Raw genomic sequence first — 25,294 nt, forward strand, 5'->3', positions numbered from 1 at the left:
AAAATCACCTGTTAGGAGCAGAAGGTAAGGCTGGAGATCATATTTAATCAGCAAAGCCTCTTCTGCAGATGAAAAATACTATAGTAAAGTTTGCACACTGTCTAAAAAACAGTTTGAAAGTAAATTAACTGACAAGTAAATGAAATTAAAACTTCTTCAGTTAACTTGAGACAGATCTGCCAGATCAGTCCAGACCAAAATATGGGCAGCACTAGTCATCTTCTCTCCAGCTCTGCAGAGAGCCTGGCTCCTGCCATGTCTATGGTGCAGAAAAGATACTTGTAGCTTACAAACGTTCCCTTATTAGTTTAAAGCCAAAAGTGCCTGCTGAGCCACTGTGACATTTAGAGTGAGGCATTCTGCCTGTGCACAAGTTTGGCTGCAGTAGTTGTGAGTCAGGCATAACCAGAGTTTTAATGGTACGGCTTGCATTTTGCCTCACGTACCTAAAAAGCCGTGAAGCTCGCATTGTCCAGATTAAACTTGCAAGTCTGGAAAGTTTTTTCATCTATCTGGACAGCAATAGTGATGGTACAAACACATTTCATCTGGGAAAATGTTTGGCAAGAAATAATTTTAATGAGGAGATTAAAGAATCACAGAATCACAGGATGGCCAAGGTTGGAAGGGACCTCTGGAGATCCTCTAATCCAACCCCCCCGCTCAAGCAGGGTCCTCTACAGCACATTGCCCAGGATTGCATTCAGGTGGGTTTTCAGTATCTCCGAGGAAGGAGACTCCACAACTTCTCTGGGCAACTTGTTCCAGTGCTCTGTCACCCTCACAGTCAAGTTGTTTTTCCTTATGTGCAGATGGAACTTCCTGTGTTTCAGTTTGTGCCCATTGCCTCTCGCCCTGTCATTGGGCACCATGGAGAAGAGTCTGGCCCCATCCTCTCGACACCCTCCCTTCAGATACTTACACACATTGATGAGGTCACCTCTCAGTCTTCTCCAGGCTGAACAGTCCCAGCTCCCTCCGCCTTTCCTCATAGGAGAGATGACTCCAGTCCCCTCATCATCTTCACAGCCCTCCGCTGGACTGTCCCCAGTAGTGCCATGTGTCTCTTGTACTGAGGAGCCCAGAATTGGACACAGTGCTCCAGGTGAGGCCTCACCAGGGCTGAGGAGAGGGGCAGGATCACCTCCCTCCACCTGCTGGCAACACTCTTCCTAATGCACCCTAGGATACCATTGGCCTTCTTGGCCACGGGGGCACACTGCTGGCTCATGCTTAACTTGTTGTCCACTAGGACCCCCAGGTCCTTCTCTGCAGAGCTGCTTCCCAGCAAGTCAATCCCCAGTCTGTACTTGGTGCATTTGAAAGGAATAGTTTTACCTTTGAGGGCTTTGATCCACTCCTCTCTTATTATATCACTAATAGACTAACTAAAGTTAAAGAAGGTGAATGGAAATATAGTGAAAGATTGAATGTTTGAAAGGCTATTAGCTATAAATTGTGAGCTCATAACATTTAAGCTTTGGGTGCTTTATTAGGTAACCCAGTTCATTCCCATTTTCACTGCAGAATTTGTCCTCATGTTTTCTAGTGTTTTGTCCAGTCTACTTTTCTTAACTGTACAATGAGATACTATGAACTGGATACAGAGAATGCTCCAGAGTAAAACAAAAGAGGTTTATCGTGATGTTCAGCAGATGTCTATCTTTCTTTAAAAGTAAGCTTAATTCTCTCCTTTTATCTCTGAACAATTCCTCCCATTGACAGTCTCCATGCCCTTCTATTACTTCATTTAATATAATAATTAAATAACTCTTCCGAAGAGTTGGCACTCAGCCTTATTATCTGTACTAAGACCTATATTTTCTTTGATGTCTATACCTACAGTTTCTAAGTTCTTGTTAGAGCAGACTCAACATTTTTCTCAAAATCTAGGAAACTTTTGATTGCAGCAATATAAATCCAGGATAACTAACACTACACATAGTCTAAATTCTCACCCGAGAGCAGGCTAAGCTGACGCGTGCAACTGTCTGAAAGGCTAATAGAACTGAAGAGATGCATCAAATTCTACACATCTGTCCTTCCCATCCTGTTATATGTGCCATGAAATTTCCTTTTTGGGGGTCTTTGTATTCATCCCTCGCATGTAAAAGCTGCATAATTTTTTTCCAAAGAATGGAGATGGGCTATAGACCCATGCACACATGTTTTCTTGTTTGGAAATTTAATGGGAATTTGACTAGCATTTTTGTATTAGAACAAACTTGAAAGAAGAGAAAAGTGTTTGCTTGGTTTGGAGTAGCAAAAACATTCAGTGACTTTGTCCAGTTATATCCTGTGTTAACCTAAAGGTTCTTTTAGATTTTTGTACTGAAATTCATGCTCTTCTCTGTGTGTCATCCCAGACTTCAGTGACATCAGTGGAATTGTTCTGGGTTTACAGCAGTGTAACTGAGAACAGAACTTGGATCTGTATCTAGTTCATTCAGACTTTCGTTATAACAAAACTCTTAAGCTCATAAATAATCTTTGTTCTTCAAATCCTCTTTCACTAATCCTCCAGGCTCTGTTTATTGAATTATCCAGAACTATACTTAAAACAAAATTAATGGGGAGGAAATGCCTAATTTTAAATGCAAGTGAATGAATTAAGCTATGTGGATTTATTCAGATACTTCGAATTAAGCAAGTGTTCAAGTAGCCCGATGTGTTAGATTGTTTGACTTTGCATGCATGTTTATTTTAAAGAAATGTTGAGTGTTCTCAGCACTACTGAAGTTATGGGAAAAACAGATCCTCAAACCTCTCTCTGTTGGAGCGCGCACTTTGTAACAAATATGTAGGTACTTATCAAGGGCAGCCAAGTTGGATATTTTTAATATTACTCGTTTCACGTTATTTTCCTATTAATCTAGATAAACCATTCACTTATGACTGATAACAGCGTAGTATTCTAAAGTCATACTGTCATTTTTGTTGTTCTTGCTGTATTCATTTCTGCTGTCCTGTTCATTACGATTCTCAGCAGTTACTACATTTCATGTTTCTCCTGTTCTATGTGGAAAGCTACTTTTTCTTCACAAAATTTTATTGTATCTTTTCCTTTGTATTTATACCTTTCAAATTGTTCTGCCTCTATATATTATTTCTCTGTCCTTGTGATAATCCTAGTACCTCCCAGCTGAGTGTCCACTGTAAGACATTTTGAGTTATCTTCTCTGTTACCAAAATTACTTTTGACCTGTTTTAATGTTGTTCTTTATCCTTTTTGAACATCCTTATCTGAGTTCAAATAAATAAGAACGTAGGAATTGCCCTACTGGGACAGATCGATGATCTGTCCATCCTAATAGTATAGGTACAGTATAGACTCTAATAATGGCAGTGGGAAATGCTACTTAGGGAGAACACATGAGTAGCCCCTTCCACTCCACCATTATCCACAATTGTTGTACTAGGGATGCTGCTTATTCCTCAGATGATCTGTTTATAGACTTGTTGTCCATGAATTTGTCTAATCCCGTCTTATTCCCCCGATAGTGTCTGCTTCTGCAACCTGATGACGTGGTATCTTCAAATAAATCTTATCTTATTTGATCTTGTAAGAAAAACATAAATCTGTGAACTACTGTAGGCTTCAATCTTGCTGATTTGAGCACAAGATATATTGCTTTACTTCAAGCATGACCCCAATGAGTAACAAGTTATATTTAGTCCTTACATATGACAGTCATCTTGGCATTACTTACTGCAACAGAGACAAACACTGATATGACAAATCGAAGTATGGTATCGCATGAATAGGAACATAGTGAGTTTGAAGAATGAGTATATGAACAAAAGACTCCTAAATAATATAAGCCTGAGTAGCCAAAGTGTATTATTAGCAACCTTTTCTTGTTTTGAGACTTGCTACATTTGAAAGCCTCAATCCAATTAGACTGTCAACCAAGTAAGTTTTAAATAATCAGCATGTGTGTATTCCTTCTCCAGCCTTTAAAAATGACCCAGCTTTTACACTCATATAAGAATTCAAATAGCAAAGAGAATGGAAATCTCACAGTATATAGAAAAGGAAAAAAGCAACAATTGTATATATATTTCTGACATCTAACTTCACTTCTGTAGTTTTTCCAGTACAGCTTCTGCCATTCTATGTTCATGTGTTGTGTCAAAATTATCAGCATGTCCTGTATTTGGCAGTAAAATGACACCTCTGGCATATCTGTCACCTCTTGACACTTCATTAATGGGACTTTATAAGCCCAGCACTTACAGTTCATAAACCAGTTTTATGGGCACTCTACTCTTCCATATGCATTGCTGATTATTACTATTACACTTTTCTGGTGTTTGCTTTTTCTCTCATAAAGAGAACTGGATGAACAGTGATGTACCAGTCCCTCAGTAATTGTATAGCCTATTGCTGTTTCCTTTGAAAACCAACAATCATAGTCTTTTGTTGTCCTGTCTTTTTAGTAGTTTTGGAAGTGTACCATTATAATTTTCAAATGCAACAAAGAGAAAGTCCTTGCCCCATGTTCTTTGGCCACTTAGTTCAGAGGCTAGAATTATGTTCATTAAATAAGTAGTTCGATACAAGGCAAGGACTTAAAGACAAGTAAGGTTCAAAAAACGAGGAAGACTTGACCAAAAATATAAAAAATGGGGAGCCAATATAGACAAAAGGGAATACAATGAATTCAAATGTCAGATCAAGATCACTAAACCTTCTATAGAAGGATTTGTGCCTCTCCAGCCACAATAAATGATTACTGCAACCACAATGAAATGCAGTCTCTTTCTCTAATATTTGAGATCATTTATTTTTATTTTTCATTCTTATTTAGCGTGTCCTTCTTGTACATGATTCACATAGATATCCTGACAGTAAGAAGACTCCAGGATTTGAATCCCTTCACAAATTCACAGCTTGGTGGATATGGCACAGGAGTCTACCTAAACAGAATAGTTCATAAGATTGGAGCATTAGATTAGTCTCTTCTTTTTTGTCTTTAAAGTACTGTGATTATTAATGACACTGTGAAAGCAAACAATTCTGAACAGAAACAATAAACAGCAAACTTATCCAGTGTTTACAATATTTTTTCCTATCCAGTCATTTCTCAGAGACAAAAGAAATGTTTGCACGCTACATCAAAAAATGTCATAAAACCTTCTGGTGGCCCTCTGATTTCCAAAAGCAGTAATCACCATGTTTCCTTCCCTTAAGTGTTTACTGAATGGTTGGATGTGTAAACTAATACATGCTCCCTAGGAACTCCAGAGCAACTGCTGTCTTCAGTGTTAGAATCAAGAGGGAGGAAGAAGGATGGTGACCCATTTCTGTGTTTCTGGGAGATGATGCTGGTAAGATATTGATGTCAGTGGAGAAAAAAGGAAAAGAGGTGTTAAGGAAAAGAATGTTATTTTCATCAGCAGGAAAGGGAGCCAGGACCTTTTACATCACATTACACTGCAGATGGAATGGAAATTTCCAACATTTTTTAATTCCTATTGTTGACAGTAATTTCCGGTTATCTCTATTGCTATCCTGATAGAGCAGAAAGTAATCAGAAAAGGGCATACTTTCACATACTTTCTTCAAAATAGAGGCCCTTGCAAACACCAGCAAAGAGGATCTAGAACTTATCTTGGAATACTACAGAACCTTAACAAGGCAGGAAGAAAAATTAAGCCAGCATTTAAAGGAGTGAAAAGGATAATTTGGGCACTAATACATCTGGCAAACTGACATCAGTCCTGGGCAAAATAGTGGAAAAGCTGATATGGAACTCAATTCAAAGAGGCTAATGTGAACTAACATGGGTCAACAAGAGTATCTGGACACTAAGACTTGCCAAATTCTCACTTATAAAGAGCAATTAAGTGTAGTTCATAATGATAATTCTGCTGATTGAACATACTTGGTTTTCTATAAAACGTGAAACCTGAGGTAGCATAACACATTTTGCTAAGAAGTTAGAATGATCCAAAATTAATGTTTTACCTCTTAAATGCATTAAAATTGGGATAATAGGTGTATGTTATAATGGAGCTCTAAAATAAGACTTTTTCATAACAATGAATTTTTTTTTTAATGGTTGATTCAAAAACCATTCATGAACATAAGAGCTAAGGGACCTAATGTTAAAATCACCATTGCTATGTGGTCTGGAGTTTCTGCTTTGGATTATATATCTATTGCAGTACATCAGGCACCCTTCTGGTCACATGTATGTCAGATGTGTCCAAAACATACATCTAAAACCATGCAGCTCTGTATGAAGGATGAAAAATAAATGACCATATTTTATTTAAGGCACACAAGGAGTGCTGTAAATAGTTTGGCCCCCTTCTAATGTTGCTCATCTCTGTGTTTTTCTGTTTCAGAGAAAGGAGATGGTAGAATTAATGTTTAACATGGCAGCTGAATACATATACATTTTATCTTAAAATTGCTTCATTTCTCCATCCTCGTGAATTTCTTCTGCAGTCGTTTTACAGGCTGATGAATATATAATAGTGTTTTGAGGAGATATGATTAGATAGTTCAAGAGATGGTGCTGAAACAGAAAACCCTCCTCAAAATCATCCTCTAATGTCAGTGACTTCAACTTGCCAAAGTGTTATTTTCTCCTCAAACCACAGCATGAAAAGCAGAAACTCCAGAAGGCAATTCTGAGAAGTACAAACTAGGCAAGAACAGATTTGATCTTGAAAAGTTTGCAAATCATCATTTTGCAGTGAAAAAAAAAAAAAAGAGGGCTGCAACTGTCTCCTTTAGCAGTAACAAAAGTTACAAGAGATAGTAGGAAAAAAAAGTAAAATCAATTTTGAGATTTGAGGTGGCTGTGTGCTAGTGCATCAGTGCAGTTTCTCTATTCCACAGTGAGGTATAATGTCTTACGTAGTATAGTATTCAAAAAGGTATATACACCACACAGCCATGAATGAAGCAAATACTGATACGTTGCCAGTAATGCTAGTGAAGACAAAGGTAAATCATGCCAGATTTAAGCCAAGTGCCTGGCTTTAACATTGACACAAATTAGTAAGAGAAGCAGTAGCTTCCATTCTCTGCTCAAGAGTGGATGCTTTTCTGAAAGACACTCTAACTGATGTAGGTGTTTGTCTTTATGCAAACAAGAGCTATTGAAATAATATAGATAAAACTAAGGATGTAGAAGTCACAGTAGAGAATTTAAAACCCATCAAATTATAAATACTAGAAATCAGTAACATCCCTAACATGAATAATTACATTGCTGTTTATTCAGAACAAAAATATAACATCTGCCACAGAGGGCCAGATATTCTTTGAAGAGCATCAATTAAGGATTTTTAAATTCAGTTCCCTATCCAGAACGTCCTAAATTTATGAGCGATAGAGAAGTTCAAATACAGAGAAAAGAAATAGATTCCCTTGTTCTGAAATGTTTAAATGAACGGACCTCAAAAATTCCTGGTTTGTCTTCAGTGCTACGTGTCTAAATCCATTGAATATATTGACACATCACCTACAACATAACTAAAGGAAACAACCCAGTACCTTTCCAAGATAGTGAGCTTGTAGTTTTTCTAGACTCTTTTGCACCCAAGCTCAGTTTGATTCTGAAAGGTATTGGACAGGAAAAGGAGTTGAGGTGGAGAATTAAGCTGTCAGAAAAGTGATCAGCCCGCTATCTTTGTGGTCTGAGCTGAGCAAGTTGCAGGCCTCAGCCTGTTGAGCCATTCCTTATGCTATTTAAATCTGATTTCCTATAGTGATTTTGCAATGTTACATCCATCACACCCTTATTCAAGAAGATGGAAATGACTAATTGATGTAGTATCCTCTGCAGCCCCATTGCTCCATTTAGGTGATGCAGGAGCTGGAAGGGTGCTGAGTTACATTTGCAGAGCCTTAAGAAAAAACACCAACTCCTGGGGTGACTAATAACCTTATTGCCTCAGTTCCTGAGAAGGTGACGTAGGGAACTCATGCCTAGTCTACTTTCTTCGTCTACAGAAAATAGACAGACAAGAGAGCAGCAATGTTTAGCACATTTTGGAAGCCGAATCTCATCTCTTTAGATGAATAAAAGAAAAAAAGAAAAAAAGATTCTGCTTTCACGCTTACTGTGTGTTGTTAAAAGCCTCTCCCAAATTAGAGTGCATTACAGAAGTCCTCCTATTATACCTCCTGCCTGTTCTTAAATGTTTTCTGTAACAAAATAGTTAAGAGTGCTGATACTTTAAATGCTATTTACATGAGGTAACAGTTTTGCATGAATGGGGCTGTTCACGCCTCTGAGGTCTTTTTTTTTTTTTAATCTTTCTGCATGTTCAAGAAATTAGTTGTGTTATACACACTTGGGTCACACCATAAGCATTTCATCTGAAAACCCAAGAGCTCAAAACTTTTTCTTTATTAGTAAAAGCTAAGACAATAGAGAATAATGAAGAGACTTGTATATGAAATCATTCTTTCCTTTGCCAAAAAAATCTTCCTTACCCATTGCTTGGGGTATTGGGAAAATACTGCAGTTGATTGAGAAAAATCTGTGTGGAGAAAAAAAAAAAGAAATTGAGGATATCTATAGATTATGCTGATTCTGGAATATATTGATAGATGCCAGGAGATCATCTGCAAGTTCTTAATGAGTCATATTATGAATTTGATTTCTATCTATCACAGGTTAGCAACTAATTCCAAAAGTCATCATTGCTAGCCATAGTTCAGGAAAAGCTGAAGAGAAATCATAACTGCCAAATCAAAATATCACAACAACAGGAACACTAACTCCTTACCTCTCCTCGAGGAAGCAAAGAAGCACTCAGGCAGATCTCTGATGCTCAGGCAACTTATATATTCCAGGATTTTATCTGGTATATACGTAATGGATGAATATTCAAATGTATTCAAATACATTTACTCAAATCATTGTAAGTTTATCTTAGTCCTTCTGGTTCTGCTTTTACCTAAGCAAGGATTTTCAGTCCAAACAGCAATTTGTTTCTCCATCAGAAAGACTTAACAACGCTGTTGACAGTATTTATAGTTTGGCTGCCAGACTTAACAGAAAATACAAAAGATAAGAGCAATAATCCGGTACCCCAGCTGGTTAGCAGGAAAGCATTACATAGAGAGAGGAGTGATCCATAAAAAATTATCATGAACTTCCTATTGAAATAACAATGTTTAAAATTAAATAGAATTATTCTAAAATAATTGATTGGAACACATTTCAAGCTAATATAAAGTGAGGGTTTTTTTTTCTTTAAAAATAGAGTAGCATAATATTATTGTTGGGAGTCTGTGGTCATAACCATTATCGATGATTAGGCAGTCAGCTTTGATGAAACACTTGCTTTTGTGGTGCAAATTTTTTTAAGATAAGCATGTAGCTCATAAAGTTAGGTTAAAACCTAAATATTTGCTTGAAATAATGTACGTGGTATGGAATGATACATTAGAGCTATTACGTATAGCAGTATGTCTCTTGAAACAATGAACACAATATGTAGTGACAAAATATTTTAACCTTAATTTCACTGTTCACAGTTTGTTTACAGTACTAAATAATGGGAGAAAAATCTATCTTTTGTCCATAAGAAATTTAAGGACACTGGATATTAAGGAGAACAATGTAGGCTTTTTGTTTGATAAGGTGTTATCAAGCGTCTGATGTCCTGAAGTTTCTGGAACTTGCATCTTTTTAAAAGAAACAATAATTGTAGAATTTGATTTTCCTCTAGAAGACTGCAAAATCTAGTATTATGATATGATGGTAGGTATGAGGGAGGACTTAGGCAGAGAAATGGTTTTATGAAGTCAGAAAGTAGCCTTTATTAATAATTTCCCTTATGTGACCATGTCTGGAATGTTAGCATCTGAGTAGAAATATTCAAAACAAAGAGCTGTGCAAGATAACTAGAAACTTAGTAACTAAACAAAAGTATCAGATAAAATCAGTCTAAAGAAATCATTTTTGAAACATTAGATTTTTAGCAAATTAGCAGATTAGTATAATTTAAAAATGGATTAAGCCATATAAAGCAGTACCAGCACAATTTGTTGCATGTTCTTTGCTATAAACAGTTTTGTATTGCTCTCACTCCCCAGAATAACAGGGTACTCTCAGTCTCCATGCCAAGTAACCTATTTATATTCCATTTAGTTAATTGATTCACAGAGCACCAAATCATGTCTAGGTTGAATTCAGAATTGAGAGTGCAGTTCTTCCTGCATTGTGAATTTCCAGATGTTTGACAATTGACTACAGTGCACAAAACAAGACAAAACAAAAAATTCTAGCGTAATTTAAGATGACACATTTTGTTACATTTAATATGCAAATGGGAGACTTAATGAACATTAATAATTTGTTCTGTAACCTTATTTACTGACTTTTTAATTTGAGTCAGATAGTCTGATGTATCTGCCATAAAGAAGTCCTCCTATATGGGAACCTCTTCAAGTTCCTCCACAATGAACCCAGAGGTAAAAATTTCCTTTTTTTTTTTTTTTTACCATGGCTTCATCTTCTGTGAGCACTCTAAGAAGATCATCTATAGCCTTGGTAGCTTTCCTGTCCCAGAAGCATTTCAAAAGTATTTCCTGTATTCATGCCAAAATAGACTTAAAAGTACAGTTCCTTGCCCTTCAGTTCTGTCCATAGATGGATATACTTAGAGATCCCATTTGAACAGAGTTTTTGGAAGCAGATGTTAGTGGACACATGTTAGATTATTAAACTCTAAAGAGGTCAATAAATATTTGCTTCCTGAGATCACAGTTTGGTGTTGGTGTGGTGTCATATAAAGGCCAATATATGATCAAACACTACTTTCACAGTTAAAAGGTCTTCCCAAGTGAGACTTGCAGAATGACAAAGTAAAAAAAGTCAAAGACAGGCATGATACACAGAATGGCATAGACTATTCTAAATCTTCTATTAAACCTAAGCTAAAATCATCATATCTTGATGCTAGAAGGGCACAAGACCAGAAACACTTTTACTGTTTAACAGATCGCATACACCCTAGTATGATTTGACCCACGATAGCTATTGCTTTCGTAGGCAATACATAGACAAAGTTCAGTTGACAGCACATGCCACAGCTTTTTTTTCGTGCAACATAAGTACAAAAAAATAAGTTTGGGGATTTAGGAGGGGAAAAAATATGTTTAGTCATGTTGGCAGAAGCTATGCTGTGCTACCTGCACCAGGGACTGGTCCCTGGCCTTGTTCACTCTATAAGCGTGCAAGTAACCTAGTGGTCTTAATCTCAAACCAGCATGCAGTCATGCAAATATTGAACATAGAGATGGTTTTTCCATGACAGAGCTACATTTTAGCACCACACTCATGAGCTGTTAAAAACTCCTGCATAACGAGGCAACAGAACCTCAAGCACCACTTTTCCATCACTTCTTTTTGACCTATAGTAGTTCTTTGAGAAATGCATCCAATATCTGATTGAAGACTTCAGGTAATAGAAAATCTTACATGTTCCTACCTAACTATCTATCCCATATCTAGTTTGGAAGATTAATCCAGATAATAACCGAATTTCATTGTCCCTGAAGCGTGTCAGGCTTCTAGTTTAACAAATCTCTCTCCTGTGAAGGTACTTACCAAGGGAAAAAACACATCTTAATCTAATTAGTTTATCCAAGGAAAGACTGGACTTTTTAAGCCGTATTTTTCAGACTTGAAATAGTTCTTGTAGAACTCTTCTGAATTCTTTTCAGTTTGTCAACTTTTTATTTCAGTTAAAGGCTGAAAGCCTTTGTGTGGTGCACAATAACAAGACAATCTAAGACTGTCTGTTTTTTTAATAATTACCTTTTGGGTTTGTATTGTTTTTTCTTACATATATTCATTTCTGATTTTGGTGTCTCTTTGCAACATAATGCTTTGTGTCTGTGCATTGCAAATAATGTAATTTCATGGACGGAACACTCATCTCATGTCGCACCTTGTTCACCATCTTTGCTAAATCACTGTACCAGTGTACTGCTTTCCAAGTCTGTAAAAGAGAAAGATAGTAACAAAGATGTTGTTTAGATACAAGACTTTCTGAAAAGCTTGGAAGAAAGGCACTGCATAAAAGTTAGGTATGATGTGCACTGGAGAAAAATGCATAAAAACACTAAAAATCAGGAATTTAAAACAGGAACAGTGTAGTCAAAACACCGCAGAGCACTTCAAAGTTAGGGATGATCTACGAACATCCATGACTTCCTAGCTGAACTGGCTTTCTTTCTAAAACCTGGTTGAATCTGGCACTCTTGGCATTAAGAATCCATTCTTTTTGTAGTTCTCTCTCTAACATACTAGCTGTTTTTCAGTAGGAGCTTTGCTGATTTAATGAAAATGGATTAACTCATTATTTTTCATTGTAAAGCTCAGCTCATATGATAAGTCTAATTTATACATAAGAGCACGTCTCGTCATCAGGAACCACATCCTGGTGAATCGCAGGCTGACTATATTGCTTAGGCTGTGAGATAAAGAAACGAAGAATTTCCCTCCTGATTTTCCTCAGAGACGGGATAAAAACACAAAGTTTTCAGCTATATTCTAAGAGCTGTGCTGAGAGTTGCTAATTACAGGGAAGGACTCCTCTGATGCTATGGGAACAGTCAGAAATGCAACTCTAAATTAAAAACACTTGCTTAAAAAACTCCAGGCTTCGTTTTGGAGATCCAGGAGTGGTTGCTGTATGTTGAGGCATCCAATGCGTTAAATATAAATGGAAGGATTTGTTTGCTTTGCCTTGAGGGGAGTGTGTGGGTTTTTTAGGTTTTGGGTTTGGATTTTTTAGTGGGGGGGGAGTTTTACTAAAGATGTGGCTTATTTGTGCTTATTAGCCACTGGCCAGCACTTGGGCAATCCCAGCCTGCCCTCTCCAGTGTATGAAGTGGGTGGCATTACGTTCACAGGGAGTGTTACGTGCAAAGGGACGCAAGCTTTCCACTGAATCATTAGAAAAAACATGCTTTCAGTTCTTGGCTGTGGTCTTCCTGCTTCACTGCTACATCTGTGAAAACAACTAGCACCTCTCAGGATGCTCACAGAAAGCGTATTTTATGTTCAGATAATATCACAAACTGCCATGATGGCCGACCCAGCTATAAGTTTTACCGGAGGAAAGAAAAGAGTGCCCTGCGCTCTCTGTGCTTTGTTCACCTGCGTGAGGGAGAGATTTGGTTTGCACATGTGCAGTTATTAGGACTATTTAGTCAGATTCTTCATAAAGAGGGAACAAGAAGAAAAGTTGTAAATATTATCAGGCCTTGGTGACTGATCTACATATAGCTTTCAGCTGTGTTCCTGATACATGATGTGTACGTTTTTTTGTAATGGTGCCTGATCTGGGTACACAGCACAATGAGAATAGATCTGTTTCTAGTTAGCTTTAAAATACTTTCCTTGGTGGAGTACATGGTAAAAAATGGAGTTTAGGGTGTATATTAGCAAGTCCATTTCAGAAATTTGATTGCTTTTCTTGGAGAAAAAGAGTTGATCAATCAGCGAGTGTCCAAAAAAAAAAAAAGTAACAGGAAGAAAGGTTGGTTGACTGTACTCCTCTTCCTACTCTGTCTAGAGACAGCCAAGTGTGAGTCACTGCTCCCATGAAGTTGACTACATTGCATTTAAAAATTAAACTACTCTCAGGCAGATCCATGCACTAGCTTGGCGCTAACAAACTTCTGCTAAGTGTTCACACAAAACTTGTTTTAAAACTAGACAATTTCTCAAGATATAACAATATATAAGGCAAAATAACCCCTTTATATGAGTACAGTGAACATACTCCAGTCACACAGAAAAGAAAGCGAGAGAAAAAACACCATTTCAGTATCATTTTTTCTTGCCTTACAAAACATGTTTGGAATCTGCATCTTGCAGTTTCCCCTGGCAACTCTCTACTGTCACAGAATACAACGTCCCAAGGCTACACTCCATTACACTGCACTATCTTTTCCTTTTCTCTTGCTCTGCAGGCTTTAATGAAGCCCATCAAATTTGCACAAGTGCCCTATTTACTGTACAGAAATTACGTCAAAAGAAATGATGCTAGCTTCCTTTTAAAGCCTGAAGATTGGCAGACAATCATGAAAGTCAATTGCTGTTCAGCTTGCTAAGTGATGGCATGTATTGCAGCCTTGCCTAATTACAGCAGATCAGATGTTTCCTGCTGTGGAAAACAATACTAACAGATTACTAACTCCTGGTGTTTTAAGGGAAATAGTATATGTTGAGAATCAATTGAAACAGAGCATCGGAAATACACTGTATGGGAATTTCTATTGAAGCTATATCATCAGTTTATTTTTAGAGTGCATTTATGGATAGGTAAAGCAGAAATCTTGTGAAATTTTCAGTGTTTCTAATATGCATTATTGATCAATTGCATAGTAGTATCTTTTTTTCAACTGATACAGATATAAAGTATACACAGAGTTAATTTGGACACTGTTTCTTCAGAAGGTTTTCTCCAGGAATGGTCTGTTGATGAGTTACGAAGAAAAAGGAACATGTGGTAGGCAGTGCAGTAAGCACTAGTATGCAGGATGGTAGAGACCATCTACAAGTAATTTGTTGGATGCACACAGTTAAAAGGAATTGATATTACCACAACAAAACTGACAGAAAATTACCTCTATTTGAAGAGAGCTTAGTGCTCCAATTGAAGACAATGAGAGTATAATCATTTCTATATGGATGCATGAATATTCTCTCTATTTCTGGACCATTAGTTCCCCAAGTCATGTTCTTACACTAAGGGATTATTAGAGCCTCATGGTAACTCCCACACACACTCTTTGCCTAGCTTCTGCATGTAATCTCAAGCTCTAGCTTTACATCTAACTAAACTATAGTTAGTTTGATACCTTTTGACTCTGAAAGAATATCACTATTTCTTTCACTTGTCACTTAACTAAGAGGAAGGCTGGATCAGTCAATCAAATCTTTACAGAGTAACATTAAACAAAATAATTATAGTTCAAGACTAATTTACAGTGTAGAATTCAGCCTGAAGAGACATGTTCTAACAAAAATCTAACTGTAAAACTCAAAAAATTATCTGTTGCTTTTTATTTTCCTGAGACTGAACTGAATTGAACATGTGAAATAAAAATCATGCCTGTAACTTCATATTTGAGATATTACCTATTAAGTCATGACATTACCCCCAAGCCCCCCCCCAAGCCTCTTTTTGCGCCTATAACTCAGGTAAGGAAACAGCATTCCATGAAGAGAAAACCTCTAGAAAGTTTCTCTAATAGATATGCCAGCAGCAAATACTTGCTACATACAAATGTTTTGTTGCCAGGCATTAGTGAATACTATTTTAAGGGCAGGGATTTGATGTGTGTGTGCGTGTGTGTGTGTGTGTGTGTGTGTGTGTGTGTGTGTGTGTGTATGTATGTATTTGATATATATATTTGATTGATATATATATTGATATTGATATATATTGATTGATATATTGATTTGATATATATATTTGATATATATATTTGATATTAGGGAAAACGTGGGCCCGCTGCTGAATGGGGCGGGTGCCCTGGTGACAAAGGATACAGAGAAGGCAGAGTTGCTGAATGCCTTCTTTGCTTCCGTCTTCACTGCTAAGGCCAGTCCTGAGGAATTCCAGACCTTGGAGAAAAGAGAGGAAGTCTGGAGAAAGGAAGACTCTCCCTTGGTGGAGGAGGATCAGGTTAGAGATCTTTTGTCCAAACTTGACATCCACAAATCCATGGGCCCCGATGGGATGCATCCGCGAGTGCTGAGAGAGCTGGCGGATGTTATTGCTAGGCCACTCTCCATCATCTTTGAAAGGTCCTGGAGATCAGGAGAGGTGCCTGAGGACTGGAAGAAAGCCAATGTCACGCCAGTCTTCAAAAAGGGCAAGAAGGAGGAGCCAGGAAACTACAGGCCTGTCAGCCTCACCTCCATCCCTGGAAAGGTGATGGAACAGCTCCTCTTGAAGGTCATCACTAAGCATGTGGAGGACAAGAAGGTGATCAGGAGTAGTCAGCATGGATTCACCAAAGGGAAATCATGCTTGACCAATCTGATAGCCTTCTATGACAGAATGACTGGCTGGGTAGATGAGGGCAGAGCAGTGGATGTTGTCTTTCTGGACTTCAGCAAGGCTTTTGACACTGTCTCCCATCACATCCTCCTAGGTAAGCTCAGGAAGTGTGGGCTAGATGAGTGGACGGTGAGGTGGCTTGAGAACTGGCTGGATGGCCGAGCTCAGAGGGTTGTGGTGAATGGCGCAGAGTCAAGTTGGAGGCCTGTGGCTAGTGGTGTCCCCCAGGGGTCAGTCCTGGGTCCAGTCTTGTTCAATGTATTCATCAATGACCTGGAGGAAGGGACAGAGCGCACCCTCAGCAAGTTTGCTGATGATACTAAACTGGGGGGAGAGGCTAACACACCAGAAGACTGTGCTGCCATTCAGAGGGTCCTGGACAGGCTGGAGAGGTGGGCGGAGAGGAACCTCCTGAAGTTCAACAAAGGCAAGTGCAAGGTCCTGCACCTAGGCAGGAATAATCCCATGCACCAGTCCAGGCTGGGGGTTGACCTGCTGGAAAGTAGCTCTGCCGAGAAGGACCTGGGAGTGCTGGTGGACAACAAGTTAAACATGAGCCAGCAGTGTGCCCTTGTGGCCAAGAAGGCCCATGGTATCCTGGGGTGTATTAGGGAGAGTGTTGGCAGCAGGTGGAGGGAGGTGATCCTGCCCCTCTATTCAGCCCTGGTGAGGCCTCACCTGGAGTACTGTGTCCAGTTCTGGGCTCCCCAGTACAAGAGAGACATGGCACTCCTGGAGGGAGTCCAGCGGAGGGCTACCAAGATGATTAGAGGGCTGGAGCACCTCTCCTCTGAAGAAAGACTGCAAGAGCTGGGCCTGTTCAGCCTGGAGAAGAGAAGATTGAGAGGGGATCTCATCAACGTGTACAAGTATCTGAAGGGGGAGTGTCAAGAGGATGAGGCCAGCCTCTTCTCCGTGGTGCCCAGCAACAGGACAAGAGGCAATGGGCAGAAACTGAACCACAGGAAGTTCCATCTGAACCTGAGGAAAAAATTCTTCACTGTGAGGGTGACAGAGCATTGGAACAGGTTGCCCAGAGAGGTGGTGGAGTCTCCTTCGCTGGAGATATTCAAAACCCGTCTGGATGTGATCCTGGGCAATATGCTCTAGGTGACCCTGCTTGAGCAGGGAGGTTGGACTAGATGATCTCCAGAGGTCCCTTCCAACCTAAACGATTCTGTGATTCTGTGATTCTGTGATTCTGTGATATATATTTTGATATATATATCAAAATACATATCCACTCTTTCTAGAAGTTTCTAGATAGATGCCTTTCCTGGCATCTCCGGGAGTTTTCCGCTCGATGCAGTAGTAGGTGAGTTGAGGAGAATGTTGGTACATTAAGTCTCAACTGTACTGAGCTTTTGCTGTGTTCTGCTGATTAGAAACTGTTGAGAAGTTAGAGAAGGAGGGCTTCAGACCTGTTTGGGAGTACTGGCAAAAGAAAAGAACTGAGCCTCAGAGGACTGAGTAAGGTCCCACCAGAGAACTTCAACAAGATTCCTGCAAAAAACGTGCAGTGCAGACTCATTTATAGCCAGACTGCTGCAAAGTCCCTGCAAGGACTGAGAGAAATATTGCGAATATTCATTCAGAGGGATTTTCCATGACAAAATCAGATCTGTTTAGTTCATTTTGTTTATTTCAGTTTCCCCTTCTGTCTTCTTGTTCATGCTCAAGTCCAATGTAGTTGATCTCAGACATCAGTGGTTTACTCTAAAACCAAATGATTGTAAGGTTCTTTACAAACTTCATGCAGAAATTCTTTCAATTCCCGCAAAATGGAAAGCAATTGATCTGAAATATCTTTCTGGTGGCTCTTATTGAAAACAATTTTGACTGAAATGGCATGGATTTGCCTTCTTTTTAACTCTGTCTCATATTTCCTTCCTTTGTATTCCCTCTTAACTTTTTCTCCCCTGTCTCTTTTTGTATCTCGGTCTTCAGCCAAGAGGAGTCAGTGTCTCATATCCTGTCTTCTGTACTGCAATGAGTACCTTTAGTAATTCTCATCATCATCATCATCCTGTTCTATTTTTCCAGAGCAATATCCACTCCGGTGAGTTTCAGATTTATAAAACATATGTTATACCAGCAGAAATTTAAATACTTCCTCTCTTCCAGAGCAATGCTTGCACACATCTCCTAATAAATGAGTGATTTGCTACAGTGGTTCTGAATGAACTTACAGCTGACTTGCTGGAAGTGACCTCCTGCAGTGAGCACGTTAGTCAAACAGTGAGGTGTATCTTACTTACAGAGTGGTTTGAAAACATTAGTCCAGCTGATACGTGAGGATTTTCTCTTTTCCTTGCTGTCACTTATCTCATGAAAACCCATGCTTTGCTTAATAGTTATATCCAGTAAAAGATTCAACAGCAAAGCAATTAGCAGTGTTGAATGTGCATGCCTTTCAAATGGCACTTCACTTTCAAATGCTTTCTACCTACTAATTATGGAAGGAATCCTCATCCTGTTAGAAGTAGGAGAAGTTCAAGTAGAAATGTTTGCTTGTTATTGTTGTTGTTCTGTGAGTCACGGGCCATGTTTTTATGTTAGTAGGTCCTGAGAAAATACAGATGAAAAATGTAGCCCTCTTTTTGAGACAGCAATCTCATGTTTTTGCTAGCACTGATGGTCCCAAATATTTTTGTTTTAAAATGGTTTTTCGGTGGTTATTGTACTTTTTAGACAGACAAAAAATGATGTTTCAGTTCCAGCCTTTTGTCATTACTCATACACACACAGTATAGCTATTGCTGAGTCCAGCAGTTCTTTCTGGAAAGCAGTTGTCTCCAGCAACGTAGAGACGTTGTCTGCAAGAACTTGACAGGAGCCATGGATTCCTCATGACCAGCTGCCACCTGAGTCCCGCCTCTGTGGAAGACAGCAGCTCTCCTGCCAAGCTGTAGCTAGCGCTGTCATTCACAGCTCAGCCACTGTCTCCAAGAATCGCTCTAAGGTGCTGTTCAAAGATCCTAAGTGGCTTTATGACTTGCCATAGCAGAAAGTCCCACTTGGACTTTCCATATAGGTCTTTTCTACCTGGACACTTTTCTGTGATTCTCATGTGTAAGCTGCCTCATTCATCAGCAGCACAAAACTTGGGCAGAGTCAATGTGGACACACATCATTGCATTCCCTCCCGAAACTATGGAGGACTTGTAAGTTCCTCTTTTCTCTGTATTGGGAGGCAAGGAGAACCAGAAAACATTATATCTCTATCTGAGGAGACAGCAGATACCGTCTGCCAATTTGATGATTTGGAAAACTCTGCCTCTGGTTCTTGAGAGACCTCCAGGAACTATTTGTATTTCAGGTAGTGGAGGACAGCTCTAAACCCAGATCTCTATGGAAATCAGGGAGACCTGACTGTCCAACTCTTCCCACCGTATTTTGTTATTTGTCCTAGAATTCCTTTCTCCCCATATTCCTTCCCTATAGACTTCTGGAGGTTAAAAGGCCCTTACAGAGTGATATGGAAAAGTGTGATCAGTAGGTCACCAGAAGGTTTGGGAGAATTCCCACCAGTGGCTCTACAGTTTGTGGGAAGCCTGGGAAAGCACCACAGCTTCCTGAGAGAGCACCAAGCAGTTATATGAATAGATACATCTGGTAGGAGTGGGAGAAGAGCAGCATGGTGAGCAGACAAGATGGTATCTTCCTACTGTCATGGAAAGGACAGATTTAAGTACAAGGCTGAATCCAGCACACAGGTTGAATTTCTCCTCCTCTGCCTGGTGATCACTCTTCTTGCTCCTTCTCTTTCTCCACTTACTACAATAAACAAAGATACTTCTTTTAGAACTGCAACTATATAAGAGACTCACTGTACATGATGCAACTAAAAAGTTCAAGCAAGATACACTATCATACCTTCTGATACAGGAACGGTGGCATACCTTTGACAGGTTCTTCTGCTCCTACAACTCTTTAATGGAGTAGAGATGAACAACATGCAACAAAGCTCATAATTCAGAATTGTTTCTTGGATATATGCTCATTATTTATAATGCCGCATCAAGTTCAGCACGGCAAATCTCCTGGGCTTTTCGTGTTTAGGCAGAAGATGCTTTCTCAGGAGATTTAAAGTGCTTCCGCCCCCAATCACAGTGGAAAATCTTTCTCATAACTTTTCAGTCCCAACCAATAATAGACATAAAATGTCCTTTTTTTTTTTTTTAACTGTGCTTCAGGTTGTGAGTAAAACTTAAGGCCCTGAGTCTAATTTCTGGGTATTTTTACATCAACCCAGTTTGTCCTCAACTCTCATCTCTAGTGTCCGTGTTTCTCCCAGTGCCAGTTCTGTTCCTTAACTCTAGCTCAGATAATAATCATAATTCCTCATTTCCCTTATCAATGTTTATCTGGTAATTATGAATCTAAGCAAGAAAGCAGTGAAAACAGAAGGTGCAAGTAAAGATATATTGTTGGACAAAGTACAACAGGAACTTTTAAAGAATTGCTCTTTCAGTCATTGTCAAATACTTTTAATGGAGGTTCAATTTTGAACTAATTCTAATTAAATGTGTATTGACTACTTAAGAAATTATTCTATCCTACTCTGACCTTGAAATTCCAGAGACAGGATGCTGTAACTGATTGGAAACTATACCAGGAAACTTTCATAAAACAATGCTTCCACAGGGTGACTAGTCCATATAAGAAGTAATAGGTACTTTTGTCCTTGCCTGACATATTGTCCTCTCTTTCGAATAAATAAACACCGTTTGGATTTTATATTGGAGAGTACTGTCGTTTTGATAAAGAGGAAGAAATACATGAATGTATGTATTGGTGTGTTTGCAAGTGTATAGCGATGCAGTCAAGAGAGGATTTTGTGTGCTGGTAGGGAAGTCTAAGGAAAAAAAAATTCTCTGTTTATGTTAAGGAATCAACCAGAGGCATATGTGATTGCCATGAGAAAATGGCAAGTAGAAGTACTTTTTAAAGGCAGAGCAGCATAAAGAAGACAATCTGAGGTGACAGACCTGCGAAGCAACTTCCAGTCACAAGGAGAGGTGGAACTTCAATTTTTTAGGTAAGGGGGCAGAACCTGGTAGCCCCATGGGGTGAGGCTGCCATAGCTCCATGTCCCCAGGTCCAACCAGTTGCAGGGCTGAGAATGTATTCCCATTAGGCACCTGCACCAACACACATATACAACATTATATACATATATGCACGGCTTGCCACATGGATCAACACAGACAGACACACTCAGCACTCACACAAGCACGAACAGCACCAGCAGCCTCATCCTGTTCCACTCTCTGGCTTATCAGGAGGAAGGTCTAGTTTTGGGCCATATATACATATATGTATGAAGTGGATCCCTCCAGCAGCTGGGCTTAGACACAGCCCACGCAGTAGCTGCCCCTGGATCCTCAGTGTCCCCAGTTGCTGGTCCCTGAGGCCCACAGTGCCACTCCAGTTGTTGGTTACACTCATACATGTGTAAACACACACACACACACACCCCATACAGAGTGATCCCTCCAGCAGCTGGCCTTGGACATGCAGTTTATCCAGTAGTTGGTCCTGGATCCTCACTCTTTCAGGTGCCTCACCTCTAGAGACAGACAGACAAACATACAGACAGACAGAGAGAGACACACACACACACACACACACACACACACACACCACGCACACCACGCACACACTGGAGGCACAGATAACAAACAGGTCTCAGCTGATGCCAGAACCCATGGTCTCACTTTTTAACCTCTTATCCTTCTAGTTTCCTACATTTTTCCTTCCCAAATTGTCCCTTTCTCCACCTTTGATTCCTCTCCTAGACATCCCATAATAAGCCTTGTGCAATCCCAAAATGCTCTTACCTGCATCCCGCAACGTGACCGATGCCCCCTAGGTAGTAACTCCCATCAGTTAAAACGGTACTCTGGAGAGCCACCCCGCCATTGACTTATCTTGCTGGGTTTCACACCTGGCCCACGGGGCTGATGCTGTCCCAGGACAGCCCAAGGAGGAGGTGTCTGTCCTCCAAGTAGATGATTCAGGGTCTCACACCTGCTGTTGTGCCTCTGTGATCATCTGTGCTTGTGGAGATGAGTCCTTGATGGGCTGAGCCTTTTCCTGTGATGGGCCTGGGTGTAGTTGGTCAGGCCATTTTTCAGGTTCCCCCGCCTGCCATTATCTCTGTGCTCCTTTGTGCTTGTGGAGACAAGCTTTTTGTCACATAACCTAACACAATTCAGTGAAGAGTACCTGTACAGTTCACATTAAGTTTGCTTTCAAAATGTCAATCAGTGTACTTTTAGCAAAAAACAAGGGTATCCTTTGCTTACAGCACAATCCTCTGGATGATTAGACCAAAGTGTATTTCAGAACCCTGATCATATTATCTCTGTATAGGAGAGAGGTCTGTAATGAAGCTGTTATTTTGACAATGCATTGGCTATCAAATCTCTCTTGATCCTTATTGTGTAGCCGAGTTAATCTCTGAGCATCACTGAGCTCATCTCTTTCTGTGGGTCAGTACAGGCCATGTGCTTGCTTCTGCCCTCAAGCTGGGTCATGTTTAGCCTGATCACGTATCTCACGGGTGAGACATTTTGCCTTTTAAGATTAAAAGCTAGCCACACAGGAAAGCTTTAGAACCATGAAAAAATATGTATCTGTTTTCCTTAGTGCTAGATCTTACTAAAATTTACTCTTTGCTGTTCATTTTTGTTTTTAGCAGTTTCCATTTACGTCGGTTTTGCCCTTACTAGAGATTGGTTTGTTTCACTGTACAGAGTGATCTTAGTCATCAAATAAAAATATCACTTAGCTATCTTGATAAAGAGCAATTGCGCTTGAGTTCTAATGGCTCGGGTTCTTTAGGCATGACAGCTTCAGTTCCTAGCGTTTTGATTCCACATTTTCTGTTAGCTACACAATAAGCTTCTCCAAGCTACGCTTGGAGTCTCAGATGTGAACCGAACTCTAAAAACGTGTAGCCATATCTGACAATTATATAGAGTTGAAATTACTTCAAATAGACTTTATTTAGCTACTCTTTTAGTATGTATTTATTGATCTTCAGGAGATGGATCCCCCTAGCTTGGCTTGACATTGATTTCTAATAATTACTCCTAGATAGTAATCAGAACAGTATTTTCTTATGTGTTAAGCAAATCTCGTGACTCCAAAGATGAAATTTTAGCAACAGGCAAAATGAAAGACAGAAATCAAAGAGTAGTACTGCATGTATTCTGGCATACCAAGGGACTGGAAGAGGGATCTTGTATTTTAAGAGTGTAAAGCAGGGATACCTACCATGTTGCATCTGGTTTGTGGGCTGGATCTGCAGAGGTCACAGGGCTAGAATTCTACTCATAGGAATGTATGTGCAGAAGGAGGATGGGTGAGATGCAGAACAGGGAGCATTAATTGAGATCCTATTTGATGCCATTAAAAATTCAGCCCAAATCTTTCCAAAGCAGAGCCCTTTATTCCAAAATCTAGTGGGCCTTGGTTGCTGTGTACTATGTGTGGTGTAGTTAAGTGGTGAGATGCCGTGGTAAGTTTGTACTTATTGGTGCACTAAGAAATGCCTCTAATGTTAGTTAACAGAAATATTCATATTACAGATACAATGTGTTCCTGTACGACTTGTTATTCTACCCTGTTTGGGACCATACTTGTGACATCAGAGGCTCATCCTGAAAACTTAATACACCACATATACCTAGTCCTGAAGAAAGTATATTATTATTTCTTACATCTAATGTTATATAGTGCTTTTAAATTACTGGGGTTTACTTTTCAAACATCGTACTAGAATTATGCACTGATAACGTTTCTACATGAAAAAAATGGAAAAACTGAGTTCTAAGATCTATAGCATTCTACAGGAAAGGAAAAAACCTTTTCAAGTCATCATTTAAATTTGTGCTTGCAAGTGTGGGATATATGTATAACATAACATATAAGCATTAACTAAGCTAATCTGTGCCAATAAAAGGTCATTGACACGTTAAAACGAGTATTCCTATATGCAATTGTATGTGCAGTTTTCACCTAAAGTCCTAACATTTTAAATTAGGTGTTATGCAGCTTGCTATATTGTTCATAATAGAATCATAAATGCCTTCTAGACTATATTCAAAAGTTTCAAAGATGTGACAAACCCTTTATCCCTATTCATAGGGAGTCTGTGATAGGCTATATGGGACATTTCAGGCCTCATGTTAGATTTCTTAGAACTACAACATTTCTCACATTGATTCCATCATAAGACAGTGCTATTGACGTGCTAGTAGCTTTGGGACAGATTACCATCAGAAATGATCTGAGAAATCAATTTATTAATCCCTTAAAATTAAGGGATTGAGAAATGTAATCTTAGCTGTCTTGCTTTGTTGAATTTTAATTAACATAAGTATGTGAAAATTATCTTGCCGTCAAGAGCTCATAATATGGGATGGTATTGTATCATTAAAAGAGATGAAAGGGAAAAACTTGATAAGAGGAAAACTCAATAGCTGGTCAAAACAGCATTGCTGTTCCAATTAATTCTGGAACACAAGCTGGAGGATGCTACCAAAGTTGTTACATTGTGATCATCAGCAAGAGAGATACCTTTAAGAAGATAATACTGGATAATACTGATTCCTTTGGTAGCTTACCAGATTAACTTTTTGTGACAGAACAGCTGATATGACATGATATGAGAAAGTACAGTAAAAGAGGGATCTCTTCTTCCCCATCATTTTCCCCACAATTTCCAGTAATTTAGGTTCTTATAGATGCTGAGTTTTAAGTCACAATAACGTATTGATGCCTGGAATAGGTGAAGTCAGACTGCTGAAGCAGATGCTTCTCCTGGAGGTTGCTGTTCTCACAACAAGAACAACTGAATTACACGTGAAGCAGTTCCAGAAAAGCACCTCGGAGGCAGCCTCCAGACGGTAGGTGAGGAGCTAAGGGAAAAATTACTTCCTTCATCCAACTTAATCTGTTGTTTGCAATGCCATGGGGAAGCTTTGGTCTTGGTTAAGCTCTGTGAAGACATGGATCAAGGATGCTTGGGATCAGAGGACAGAAAAAGGAGGAGAGCAGCTGATAGAATATCAGTGGTCTGCTTTCCTTCAATGTTGCCGCAGCAAGTTGTTCCAAAACATTACTGTATTCTGTAATTTTTCCTCAAGGGGTCTACTTTCACAAGAGGAGCTGAGCATGTAGCTGTCTTGTGTCTTACACAATTATTTTGGCTATTGAGAGTCTG

At 39.3% G+C, this 25,294-nt stretch overlaps 1 protein-coding gene across 4 annotated transcripts in view; it reads left to right on the forward strand.

The window, feature by feature from the left end:
- Nucleotides 1-25,294, forward strand: part of PDE7B (phosphodiesterase 7B) — a 306,846-nt gene that overhangs the window by 83,702 nt on the left and 197,850 nt on the right. Inside the window, exon 1 of one of the 4 annotated variants that reach the window (XM_068938444.1) lies at nucleotides 24,859-24,977. The exons of 2 other annotated variants lie outside the window; for them this stretch is intronic. The gene's annotated coding sequence lies outside the window, so the exon portion shown is untranslated. Of the gene's footprint in view, nucleotides 1-24,858; nucleotides 24,978-25,294 lie in introns of those variants that run through there. One more of the 4 variants, XM_009688863.2, reaches the window with a different exon arrangement.

Source organism: Struthio camelus, chromosome 3 (genome assembly GCF_040807025.1).
Source record: "Struthio camelus isolate bStrCam1 chromosome 3, bStrCam1.hap1, whole genome shotgun sequence".
Taxonomy (NCBI): domain Eukaryota; kingdom Metazoa; phylum Chordata; class Aves; order Struthioniformes; family Struthionidae; genus Struthio; species Struthio camelus.